Genomic DNA, 14614 nt, shown 5'->3' on the forward strand with positions numbered 1-14614 from the left:
AATATTCATCCATAGATTTTGGACTACGGTTTGCACGAAATCGGAAACCCGGTTTTTGGGTGCACTCAGAAAAAAAATGGCTCTCTGCAAACACGGAGGTGAAGTGTCCGCTCACCATGCACTTTGGGTTGGCCTTATTTTGTGCCTCAAGACCCCCCAGCCTGGTTCTTACACAAATTGACTTACCAATGTGCCTCTGGAGGAATGTAAGGGGAGTTGACAGGGGACTCTACCCGCATTATGAGGCACTATTTTCTTCCTTTTTTTCATTTTCACCCTTTTGGCCCGGATCTGTTTATTTTCTTTTTGGCACAACGCTCTGGAGGAATGTAAGGGAAGTTGACAGGGGACTCCACCCGCATTAAGAGGCACTATTTTCGGATACTTTTTTTCATTTTCACCCCTTTTCCCTGGTTCTCACAAAAGTTGACTCTGACAAATGTGCCTCTGGAGGAATGCAAGGGGAGATGACAGGGGACTCTTGCGGGCTCATGAGGCACTCTTTTCGGGTACTTTTTTTCATTTTCATGCCTTTTTCATGGATGAATTGAAACTTTATTTTTTTACATTTTGGTCTGTTTCACCCAGTTCTTGCCATCGCGTTGCCTGGAGGATAGGACCGAGAGATGACAGACTCTCTGTCCGCCTCAACAGTCACAATAATCGGACACTTTATTTGCTTTACCCCGGTTCTATCACTCTTTCCTCCTTTGACCATAAAACCCTTTTCCTGCTGGGGTGCTGCCTGGTTCCGGGGCACCCCAAACCCTCTCATGGTCGGGACAACATGAATTGATGCATCGGACCCAATGTTGCCATCACCAGCCCTGCATTGGTGCGGAGGTGGGACCATCCAACCCGGTGGCACCCCATGTCCTCCCTTGGTCCGTGCACCATGAATTGAAGCATCGGACCCAGTGTTGCAATCACCGGTCAGGCTAACGCATATAAACGGAGAAATAGAACAGAATTTTAATCAATTTCATTGTGTCTGTTTTAGTAAGGGTGTCGTCCGAATGCCCGGTGTGCAGACTCTTCTATCTGGCGTTGAACAAGCACCTTAAGCACAAACATGCAGTGCGGAACTTGGAGGAGAGGGGCATCATTCTGAAAATGGCCAGTGGCAGAATAAATGTTCGGACCAAACCCTGTCCCATCACAGGGTGTTCGTATGCTGGGAAGAGACTGGACCGTCATGTAACTCACGACCACCCTGAGTTTTCCCAATATGAGGCCCATCAGGTCAGGGCAAGGCTGAAGCATAGTGTGGCCCTGCAGTTGCTCCATGACCTCCGTGAGCCTACCCCATCATTGGAATGGTTACATCATTGGATATAGACAATGAGGAGGAATAGCCCGGGCACGCTCCACCCTTCTCCCCACATACCGAGTGTGACAACGAGGTGATGCTGGAAAATATGGCATTGAGGGCTCAGAAGGATGCCCTCAATGATGAGGTGAGGACCCTGCGCTCCAGGCTGAAAAAGAAGCTACAACCCAGGAAGCAGAGTGCCCCTGCTGCTGTGGTTGAGGAAGAGGAATAATTGATACGATTTAAGGGCCTGGCAATCCCAAGTACCTCCGGCATAAACACCCCAGCTGCCTCCATCACCCAACCCGCCAGCCTAGTAGTCTCCGACAGCAAAACCCCTCTCAAGACCCCTGCCCGGACTGTAATGCAGTCCACAGTAGCCTCTGGCAGCAATACCCCTCTCAAGATCCATGTCAAGAGTGTAATGCAGTCATCAGTTGCCTCCGGTGGGAAGACCCCTGTCAAGACCCCTGTCAAGACCCCTGTCAAGACTGTCATGCAGTCCCCAGTAGCCTCCGGTAGCGAGACCCCTGTCAAGACCCCTGCCCAGCCTGATCTGTATACTCCGGTAGCCCCGGTAGCCTCCTCTGGCGAGACCCCTGTAAGCCAGAAGACCCGTGCGTCCGTCTATAATAAGCTGAAAGCTAAGCTGGCTAAGGACTCCCCCTCTCCCCCAAATCACTGGTCCACTGGGAGGGGACGGGGGAATACCATGCGTGAAATCACATTCCCTAAAAGCATGGAGGCGTAACTTCAGACATACAGGGATCATTGTGAGGGTGTCGCTCCGACAGTAAAACAGAAAGAAAATGCTCTGTCGAAGGTCAGCCGATAAAGAACTTCCTCGTATTCATGGCCCATGGTGTTGACCGGCAGTCAGACTGGCTAGTCCTAAAAGACATGAAGAGGATCCGTGACTGGAGCGAGTATATTTCAAAGTCGGGCCGGGCAGTCACGACATCAGAGTTCTTCCTGAAGAATGTGAACCATTTCATGAAGTACATTTCTGAGTCAAAGCTCCGGGGGTGCAGGCTCAACCAGTCTGATATGACCCACATCATCCGAGAGGTGAAAGCCAACATGAAAAACATGAAGAAGGCAGTCACTTTCCACCAGCTTAAGGTGAAGAGGAACAAACTGGATCGTCTGCCGAGGTGGCCATGGCGGCCGCTGAGAAGCGCATCCCCGAGCTTCTCGACCTGATGATGATGATGCAAGCTGACCTCAATCACCTGCTATATGGCTATATATCTATATATCTATATATATATATATATATATATATATATATATATATATATATATATATATATATATATATATATATATATATATATATATATATATATATATGCTTCCTCCCGCCGCCGAATATCTTATCCAGATAATCAAGCATCTCTCGGTCACGCGGCAGCGGGGGCAGGGGCATTCTCCCCTCTGCCCACCCAGCTGCCTGTGGAAGCAGATGGGCCGCTGGGCTGTCCTCCAGCGGGGGCACACCGGGACACTCCACGTCCGAGTGGCCCTCCACCCTGAGGATACCTGCCCAAGTAGCCACCGTAGCCTTCGTTTTTGCCGCCAAGTAGCCTCCACACAACGCCAGATGTCCGGTAGGGGGGGGGGGGGGCGAAACGAAGACCAGCTGCGGCTCACCGGCCTCGGAGGTAATGGTGGGGGAAGCGGCAAGCCTACACGCTCCACCGCCATAGCCATCACCGCCGAGAAATCCTGACAAGCAGACCTCTGTCATCATCGTCGTTCCCCTCTACGATGCCCGGACCCGTCCGGGCTGCTGGGATGGCGAAGATGAAGGGCACTCCCTGCCAGAGATCCTCCAACTCCACCTCGTCGAACTCTGGGTTCATGTTGGGTTCACACTAACAGGCTTGTGAGTTTCTCACGTCTCAGAGTTCTGCATTTCTCTGAAACAGAAGCAGCCTGACCGCAGAGAGAACAGAGAAGAAACAAACCAAGAGAAATGATATGGCATTTTCCATTCTCTCTTATAATTAATTTGGTTCTCTTCATCCTGTTCAGTCAAACTGCCTCGTGGGTTCACAGGTTAATGCATTCCTGTTCCTTCACTACACCTGCAGACTGTGTGACGTCCTCAGTGCTCAGAGAGATGAACTGTTTCACCCTTATCATTTTAAATCCTTTCTAATGCTTTTTTCAGGAGTCAGTAAAGGTAGCTAAACGGGTCTTTAACCAGAGTTTATTTAGTTTAAGAAAAGTGTATTGTTTGTTAAACAACCAAACTTTACTGTGCAGTGGGTGTTACTGGGGTTTGGCTCATCATGCATATTAATCGTCTAAAGAGGAAGTAAATCTAGTCTCTTAACAGCCTGATATCCGTCTTCTGCTCATTGCTTCAGAGGAAAGGCATCTTTGAACACATGGTTCCTCCTTCACTGTGAGTAGAAACAGTTTATTGATGGAATGATTCTGTATACCTCCTGTGAACATTATTTAATCTGACATGTTTTATAGTCTCACAGAGATGAGAGGAGCAGCTATGAGTCTAACTGCAGCAGTGAGTGGATTAGTTGTCTTCCTGCTCTCTGTGTCAGGTACTGTACATCTACACTTACATTCATCACATGAACAGAGGGGATTCTGGGAAATGTGGGACTTGTAAAACCAGGTCACATGTGGGAATAAGTGGGATGGCTTTGTGTAAAAGGCAAACCTAGCAGAAACATTTTAAATGTATTTGTGTAGAATTGTAGAAACTCAAAGACGTTACTAGTTTTTCTGATGGATATTCTGAAGACCTTGTCGTGCGTTGCCACTTTCCTTTGCTCCAATCATCTGCATCAAATATCAGTTTGCTTATCACTTTTACAAGCGTTAAAATGAGAATATAGTGTCTGCATAACTGTTCCATCCTCTCTCTCTCTGTGAAAACATGTTGCTTTGTTTTTTTTCTTAAGACGACTTCAAGAATCTCCAGCTCTGTTTTTATTAAGTTTAAGTGATTTAGAGAGATATTCTTATTCTAAGTCATAACATATTGACTCAACTCTTATGGATCATACCTCTGCACCAAACCCTTCTAGTTCCTTCTCTCCTCTCTGACCTCAGAGTTATATTCCCACACTCTGAGTTAAAAGTAGTCTTCTTCTTTTTCTTATCTGTATATCAGACAGAAGCTGCTCTCACCTCAGTGTTCTGCATTTATTGTTATTGTTCACACTTACCTCAGCAGCAACCTGACCACAGAGCGAACAGAGAGGAAACTGGACAGAGAGTCACACACTATTCTAATTCTTCCAATCTTTGACAGCACTGACGTTGAAAAACTGAGCTAACAGTTTGTTTTTGGACCTCGTACATTTAGGATATAATTAGACCCTCCAGAAAAACGCGGGCCAAAATCCTTAATTATGCGATAAAAATGCGGGGTTTTTATGTGATTTTATGCGGGAAAATTGCGGGAAGTTGCGTAATATGCGGAAAGTTGCGAAACATGCGAACAGTTGTGAAATATGCGGGAAGCGGAAAAAAGGTGATTATTCTCCCGCACCCTGTTACTAGGCTACTACTGAATGAAAGGGAGCACTTTTAAAGTGTTGCTATGATAAACAAGCATACTAGAAGCAAGCTACATCACAGAAACACACACACACACACACACACACACACACACACACACACACACACACACACACACACACACACACACACACACACACACACACACACACACACACACACACACACACACACACACACACACACACACACACACACACACACACACACACACACACACCCCCCCCCCCCCCTCCTCCTCATTATGTTTTCATTTACTCGTTCGTTATCTGACCAGCTTCAATATTGTAGGCTACTCACCTCGTTTCTTGCAACCCTCGAAAGGGTTTTGGAGGTTGAAGCCTCTGTGAGCGTGAGTTGCTTGGCTTTCTTGTCCGCAGCAGAAACCATTTTTGAATGTTTGAGCAAATCGAAGTGGGTATTCACAGTCGATTTCCTTTTATGCTCCAACACACAGTTGCACGGGGTACAGAACAGTTTCCCCCCACTTTCGTGCAAGACATTGGGGTACTGCTTTGCCCGGTCTTTAGCTGAAATGTTCGTGGGTAAATGTGATGGATTCGATTTGTTCATCTTGGTGTGTGAATTCCACACCTTCACACGACGGTGTTTGCCTTCTGTGATGCGCGGGCTGATGACGTTGCGTCATCATCACTACTCGTCAAGACGAGTTAACTTTTTTATTTTTTTCCTCAACTTTGTGTGGAAAAATGCGGGGATTATGCGGCCTTTTGATAAATATGCGGACTTTTAAAAATCTGCGGCATTTTGCTGATTATGCGGGAAATTCTGCGATCGCAGAATCGCGTTTTTCTGGAGGGTCTATATAATGCTAAAATAAGTCATAAAGTAAAATTGCATCAGGCATGAAGTGCCTAAGAAGGAATTGAGATGTGAATTGAATGTGCTCTCCTGCTCTTTCATAGAAAAGTGTGTAAAATGTAACTTCATAAATATTTGTTGACTTATAAACGTCTCCTTTTAAGATATTTTATTATAAAGACCAACTTGGAAACCCATAAAATAAGGACATATTCTCTTGACAATGATAAATATGATAAACACCTAATACAAATCTATATTCAGTCCTCGTTAGATACCGTAGATGCATGATTATAATTTGTTTCTGATGATTGGGGATCTTGAGGCTTGCCCAGCTTAGATTTCCTGATATGATATTGGTATTATGATACAAATATTCTTAGTAACTAACTGTTAACTTAAGTCATTCAATTTGATTCTAGTTTCTGATGTGCTCTGTGTTTCAGTGGTCCAGGGTCAGGATGGCTGGGGAGGGACTTACACTTCTACTGAGATCTGTGTAGTGAAAGGATCAACAGTGGAGATAAGATGCAGCTACACATACCCATCTACATGGAAAGGAAGTCAAAATAAAGTAAACAAAATATTCTGGTTCATTGAGAAAAAAGATGGTAAACCTGTAGATCTGTTAACAGTCTCAGAGTATAGAGGTCGTGTAGAGGATCTCTGTGAAGACAACATCTGCACTCTGAGAATCAAAGACCTGACAGAGAGCGACTCAGTTGAGTACATGTTCAGGATCACAACAAACCAAGATAAATATGCTGCTGCACCTGGAGTCACTTTGTCTGTCACAGGTAATATTTTCATTCATGTCTATGTCTAATCGTTCAACATCTAGAAAACAATAAAATAAATGTTTATGAATGCATGTGTGTTGACAGTTTTTATCTGAAATAACATTCCTGTTCCTTCTCAAATCCAGATCTCTCGGTGCAGGTTGAACCCACACATACTAACCGGGCAGTGCTGAAGTGTCAGAGCAGTTGTCGAGTACCCTCTGGTCATTATGTCTGGTACAAGAACGGAGAAAAATCGACGACTTCAAAATATTCTACTCGTTTATTCACATTTGGTTCTACGGACAGATATTCCTGTGCTCTGAAAGGACATGAAGACTTCCCCTCTCCTGCAGTGTGTGAGTTTACACACACACACACACACACACACACACACACACACACACACACACACACACACACACACACACACACACACACACACACACACACACACACACACACACACACACACACACACACACACACACACACACACACACACACACACACACACACACACACACACACACACACACACACACACACACACACACACACACACACACACACACACACACACACAAATACAATTCAATTTCAGAGATAACCTCACTGCAGTGTTCTTAATCTTCTTATGGAGACAGCAGTAGTACACAAACTAAAACGTAGCTGTAACCTGTTCGTAATAGTCATAAAAGCAACATACAGTAAACAATAAAATGAAATTCCTATACGCACCAAGAACATCATAGGCAAACAGCAACAGGATTGATACTTTTTTAAATTGACCAACGAAACGGGGAGCCAGCTTCCTGGAGGGTAAAAGGAAGGAGAAGATTCTTGGTGGACAACCACACTCGTTGTCTGACTTTGTACCTTGGAGATGTACGTCGTTTTCATTCGGCCAAAATCTTCATGCGGGTCGCATTTCTCTGCAGCATCTGGCAAACTCCCGCCAAGACCCGGTGGCAGCGGCGAACCAGAGCATGTGCTGATGTTACGGTGACTTCCTGCTCGAGCTCCGGGAACAATGGAGGCTGGTAACCATGGACACATTGAAAAGGAGAGATTCCGGTGGCTGATGTGGGTAAGGTATTGTGTGCTTCCATCCATCCATCCATCTTGTCCCGCTTATCCGTGGTCGGGTCGCGGAGGTAGCAGTTCCAGCAGAGAGCCCCAAACTTTATTTTCCCTGGCCACATCAACCAGTTCTGACTGGGGGATCCCAAGGCGCTCTCAGGCCAGCAAAGAGATATAATCCCTCCACCTGGTCCTAGGTCTACCCCTTGGTCTCCTCCCAGCTGGACGTGCCTGGAACACCTCCCTAGGGAGGCGCCCAGGTGGCATCCTAACTAGGTGCCCGAACCACCTCAACTGGCTCCTTTCGACGCGAAGGAGGAGCGGTTCAACTCCGAGTCCCTCCCGGATGACCGAACTTCTCACCTTATCCCTAAGGGAGACACCAGCCACCCTGCGGAGAAAACCCATCTCGGCCGCTTGTACCCGCGATCTCGTTCTTTCGGTCATGACCCATCCTTCATGACCATAGGTGAGGGTAGGAACGAAAATGGCGCGGTAGACAGAGAGCTTTGCCTTCTGGCTCACCTCCCTTTTCGTCACAACGGAGCGGTAAAGCGACTGCAGTACCGCTCCCGCTGCTCCGATTCTCCGACCCATCTCACGCTCCATTGTTCCCTCACTCGAGAACAAGACCCCGTATTGTGTGCATACTCAACCCAAATCAGATGTTTACTCCAGGTGGTAGGTTTCTGGGACACCAGGTATCTCAGACAGGTCTCAATTTCCTGATCAATTCTCTCCGCTTGACCGTTTGACTGGGGATGGTATCCGGATGACAGGCTCACAGTGGCTTGAATCAGGCGACAAAACTCCCTCCAGAACTGTGACACGAATTGTGGGCCTCGGTCTGAAACAACATCGCTTGGGAAACGATCAATGACTGTGAGTACTGTGGTATTACCTGCCGAAGGTGGCAATCCTGTCACAAAGTCCAACGCAATGTGCGACCATGGTCTGTTGGGCATGGGCAGAGGTTGTGGAAGACCTGCTGCAGCTTGACGAGACGTCTTGTTCCTAGCACACACAGGACATGTTGCCACTAGGGGCTTCACCAACTAATTTTACCACTAGTCGGCGCTGTAGGCCCTAGTCGACTAGTCGTGGAAAAAAATGGAGGTAAACGAGGTGCTGCAAAATGCTACAAAACACGTCCGACATTCTTATGTATGGCAGTACTTCAACGAAGATGTAACCAACTCCACAGTGAAGTGTCAGTTGTGTACAGCTGTACTGAAGTACAATACAAATGCATCTGCTATGCGGAACCATCTGAAGATGAAACACCCGCTGCCGACAGCTAGCACTAGCAGTAATGCTAGCACCAGTGAGCAACGGACCGGCGTCAGCACTGAACAGAGGCAAACGAACAGCAAGAAAACACGGGTCAACAGTGATGCGGATGATGAGCTACGGGATTACTGCCAGCGGACACCGCATATCCCCACAATGGATAATCCACTGGAGTGGTGGGCAGAAAACGTGCACCGCCAGTGTTTGTTATTTACTCAGCCATGTAACACAAATTAAAATGCAGTGTTTAATGTTACTGTATGAGTTCCAATAGAAAATACAGTTGTAAACCTCTCTTTTTGTGTCTCTATTATGACGTAACGACTAGTCGACTACTATTTTGAAAAACTAGTCGACTAGTAAATATTGGTAGTTGTGAAACCCCTAGTTGCCACGTATTCTGCAAAATCTTTCTACATAGCAGGCAACCAGAATCTGTGTCTCACCATAAAAAGGGTCCTCTTGTTTCCAGGATGGCAGGAAAGAACAGATTTATGGGCCCAATGAATCACCTGAGAACGAAGTGTCACAGGAACAAACAAGTGATTCTGAGGACACCCTCTAGGGACAGGATTCTCCCCATTAGCCTGTTTTACCTTGACTTCAATGAGCCAGGTCACACTCCCGATCACCCGGTCTGGGTGTAGAATGGGTTCTAGTGTCTTGGGAACTGGCTCAGGATCAAACATCCTGGAGAGTGCGTCTGGTTTTCCGTTCTGTGAACCAGGTTGATATGACAGAGTGAAGCTAAATATATTAAAGAATAAAGCCCACCTGGCTTGCCTGGAGTTCAAATGCTTGACCTTCGTGATGTACTGCAAGTTTTTGTGATCCGTCTAGACCAGGATATCCTGCTCCGCTCCCTCCAACAAGTGCCGCCACTCCTCCAAAGCAATCTTCACAACCAACAGTTCTCGATTTCCCACGTCATAATTCCTCTCAGCAGAAGATAGCTTACGGGAGAGATATGCACACGGATGAAGTTTGTTGTCCCCTGCTGACCTCTGGGACAGTATAGCTCCAACGTCGTTGTTGGAGGCGTCTACTTCCACCACCAACTGTCGGTTGGGATAAGGTACAGTCAGGATAGGAGCTGTGGTGAACCTCCTCTTCAGTACGAGGAAATATTTCTCTGCGTGTGGATTCCACTCAAACTGAACATGGGGAGAGGTAAGGGCATGGAGAGGAGAGGCAATGGCACTGACATTGCGTATGAAACGTCTTTAAAAGTTAGCAAACCCCAAGAATTGCTGAACTTTCTTTCTGGAGCTGGAACATGAAACTCACATTTTTCGGCTTTCACAAACAAATAGTTAGCCAGGAGTCTCTGAAGAACAAGGTGAACATGGTTAACATGAGTATTCTCATCTGGAACAAAGATGAGAATATCATCAAGATACACAAAACAGAAAATATTCAGGAAATCTCTTAACACATCATTAATGAGAGCTTGGAAAATAGCAGTGTATTGAAGCCTGTTTTCCACTCATCCCCCTCCCGGATGCGCACAAGGTGATAAGTATTCCTTAACCTGTTAAGCCCGAGAGACCCCGGTACCGGGCCCCTCCCGCAACATCTTGCAGTAAAACTATGAACGTTTTATATCCATGTAACGGGAAGAAACTCATCTAACTGATCATTTTAATTTTTTTTCAAAAAAAACCCCACAATGCTAACGCTGAGCCTCTGAATTAGCAACGAGCGAAAAATGCTAACAGATTACTGCACCGAAACTCACTCATAAAACCTTATTATTTATCCTTTCTGCACATCCAACCCATTAATTCGCATCGTGAGATGACACAGAATCGATGGGTACATACATTATCACTCCATGATTAGAACTCGCGACTTTATAAACAAAAACAGACATCAAAACATATGGAGCTAGGTAGCTAAAAATGCTAACATGGCCTACCTGTGTCGTTGTATGGTCAATAGTGGCCTTCAATGGCATTAAAACGATAACAACGCTGCTGAAGTTAATCCATAGGTTAATCCAATGTGTCTGTGACCCTTTGAAATTATTTCTGATAAGCCATAAGCAATAAACCTGCTTTTCCGTTTTCAGATGTCAGAGCGAGAGATAGGTTCACTCTGATGCAAACCTGCATGCGCAAAGCCCCCACCTGTTTTTACCATGTGTGTGTGTGGGGAGATTCCCCTTCGATTCCATTGGCTCTAGCGGTTATAAAGATATTTCATTTGTCAAAATCGACCAAGGGGGGCCACAGATATGGAAAATCCACCCAAATGACCACAGAAGTGTTTTTTTTGCTAAATCACTCTAAAAAGGTCAAATGTCACTTGTTTTTGCATCAATCTTCATACAGGGTACTTATTATATGTTATACTTTGGATTCCTAAAGCTTTTAGTCTACCTTACCATCATCCAAGGGTAGTTTTCACTAAAAGTAAAAAAAAGATTTTTGGACCGACACTATAATTTACAGTCTTTTCTATGTTTAATCTGAATTTTCTTAAAAATAAAAAACATCTATATTGATTCTGACTTTTCTACATCCACCTCACAGGTTTATCATTACTTTGAGAAAAAAGATTATTAATTTAACCCTTTTAGAAGGGAAGATATGGTCATTTGTTCTGGGAATGTCATTTTCGAGCCTGAGACCTGAAAAACAGGCTCAGGGCTCAACAGGTTAAGTCTAGTTTGGTGAATATCTGAGCTCCTTGTAACAGTTCAAGTGCCGTAGAGATGAGTGGAAGGGGATATGTGTTCTTAACCGTGATCTGATTTAGTGGACTGTAATCAGGGCCTCAATGTCCCGTCCTTTTTCCCCACGAAAAAGAAACCTGCCGCTGCTGGGGATGAAGATGTCCAAATCAAGCCAGCTTTGAGTGAAGAACCAATATATTCCTTCATGGCCTCCCTTTCTGTCCCAGAGAGAGAGTAGAACCGTCCCTTGGGAATAGTAGAGCCCGACAAGTGGTCTATGGGGCAATTGTACAGTCTATGGGGAGGCAATGAAGTAGCTCATGTTTTGTTAAACACCTCCTTGATGTCTAATAACACACAGGAACTTTAGACAAGTCAGGAAAGTCAGAAGGTTCAGAAGAAGTGACACTATTATTACCTGACCCCTGCTTAATGTTACTAGATCTGTGCAATCTACTCAAATCTGTAGCACTGCTTAAAAATGAACGAGAGCACTCATCCCCCCACCCTTTAACCTTTCCTGTCTGCCAGTCAACGTGAGGGTAATGTTTAACAAGCCAAGGGTACCCCAAAATGAGAGGATGTTGAGCAGAGTTAAATAAATGAAAATGTATTTGCTCACGGTGTTCCTGATCTATGACTATTACCATGGGCTCAGTGCGATGAGTAACTGTACATAAAAAGCGGCCGTCCAAAGCGCTAGCCTCTAAGGGCTGATCTAAAAGGACAACTTTTAAATTCAAACGTTTAGCCAGCTCCCAGTCTAACAAGCTCTCATCAGCCCCAGAATCGACTAATGCATCCTGAGTCATAGTATTATCACCAAGTTGTATTTGTACCTGCATTAATTGTCTGAATGGAGAGTCGAAGGAAGTCACTCGGTTCACCAGCGTCCTCCTTCCTGCTGATGAGCCTGATCTTTTGCCGAACAGGCTGCCAGAACATGACCCTGCTGGCCGCAGTAGAAGCACCGCCGCTCCCGTAGACGGCGCTGACGCTCCTCCGGGATGAGTTTGGCTCTTCTGAGTTGAATATGTCCCTCCGCGGCGATAGGGGGCGCTGGTCGCTCTGGAGATTAAGTCTGGGAATTCCTCTGCCAAGCGCCGTACTCCCTTGGTAGCTCCCGTCTGAATGGTGGAGTGGATACTGCATTCCTTCCTTTTTCTCCAATGTCTATCAGCTAGACATTTGTCAACCCGGATAGCCATGGCGATGAGCGGGTCCAACTCTTCAGGCAGCTGTAATGGAGCTAACTGATCCTTTATGGGATCCGCTAACCCATGTTGAAAAGTATCAAAGAGATCCGCCGAGTTCCACCCACTCTCCGCTGCCAGGGTACGGAAATCGATTGCGTAATCCTTCACTCTCCTCTGCCGCTGCTTGATGTTCACCAGGGCTCTCGCTGACTCTCTCCCGGGTGATGTCTGGTCAACAATCTTGCTCATGGTATCCATGAACAGTCTTAATGACTGGCAAACAGGTGAGTCCCGGGACCACTCCGCTGTTGCCCAGGCTCCCGCTCTGCCCGTCAGATGAGACACAATAAAAGCTACCTTAGCTAGATCGGTGGGAGATGCTGGTGTTTGAAGTACTGAACCAGGAATGGACGGCAGTTTCCAGATTCTCCGGAGAACTTCTCTGGCGAAGCGAGGCAGAGCGTAGGCGAAGACAAGGGTACTTGAACGGGGATATCAACAGACCCGACCCCCGCTGGACCGGAAAACTCTGCGGCAGGAACACCAGGATGAACCACAAGGTGGGTGAGTATGTCGCGCATCTTCTCAGCCAGGTGGTTTATTTCTGTTGACACAGTAGATTGGAAATTGTCTTGACGAGCATTTAAGTCTTGGACCCCTTGGTTAATCGCTGACAGCTGTCCCTCATGTTGGTGAAGAAGTGTTCCCTGTGCCTGCAGAGCCGTCCTTAACACTGTTGAATCAGCTGAGTCCATCTTGTTTTGGTTGGTTGGTTCTGACACGATGGGCTCATAGGAACTCAGATGCACGATTCCGTTGACTTTGTAATGTTCTTTATTATAAAAGACTACAAAGTCTTCAATAATGATCACTAGGATCTACTAGGACTCTCAAATGAATCTCTAGGTTCGACAAGGTTTACATACAGGTCTCTGGTTTACAGGCATGGACCAGATGAGGAGACAAGACGAACCAACACAAGACAAAGGAAGAGAAGGGCTATACATACGCACACACATTAGGTAATGGGGCACAGGTGGACACAATCAGGGGCGGGGACAACAATCAGTCTGACAGGTGACACACCAGGACAGGAAGTGCAGACACCTGAAACGAGAGAGTAGAGTCAATACCAAAATAAGACAGAATTAGACAAACACTAGGAACACAACACAACAACTAACAGGACACTAACGCTGAAACCTTACACAGATGAAAGATGAAGAAATGTGGATTTTATAAGCTCAGTAAAAACAGCCGGCACCTTGAACGTACTCTTGATGAGGGGCCTCTTTAAAAGAAAATGTAAGAGTATTAATTAACTCCAAAACTAGGGGCTTTAGAGGGGCAGCTAGGGCATTCATTGATAACATTTCAACATGAAAGAAAGGTCAAAGTTAAAAGTTGCCTGCTGATTAACCAGGATATTAATTTGAACAAAAACCACAATCATTTCATACAGTGTTTTTTAATGATAGTATATTTAGACCAAGAGGTTTTTATACAAAACATAACTAAAGAGTGATCTTACAGCCTAAAAGCTTGAAAAATAAAAAAGTTCTAATCATAACTCCTGGTGTTAAGAAGAATGTAAGGACTGACTCGTCAGAACAAAATCAGTATATAAAGAGAAAATGCAACGGTGTAATGTGTGACGGCTCCAGGAACTACATTATAATATTAAAATACAAAGTTCAATCTAAAATAAATCATAAAATAGTAAATCATGTGCCATTAAATATTCTAATATTTAAATAATTCGTATTCCTTGTACGATGTGAGGGTCTAAGGACAGAGGGTCTAAGGACAGAGGGTGTCGTATTGCCATACTGACATTCTGTACAAACTGTGAAGTCCACTGAGACAAATGTAACATTTGTGATATTGGGCTATATAAATA

This window comes from Notothenia rossii (genome assembly GCF_949606895.1).
Source record: "Notothenia rossii genome assembly, chromosome: 1".
NCBI classification, from domain to species: Eukaryota; Metazoa; Chordata; class Actinopteri; order Perciformes; family Nototheniidae; genus Notothenia; species Notothenia rossii.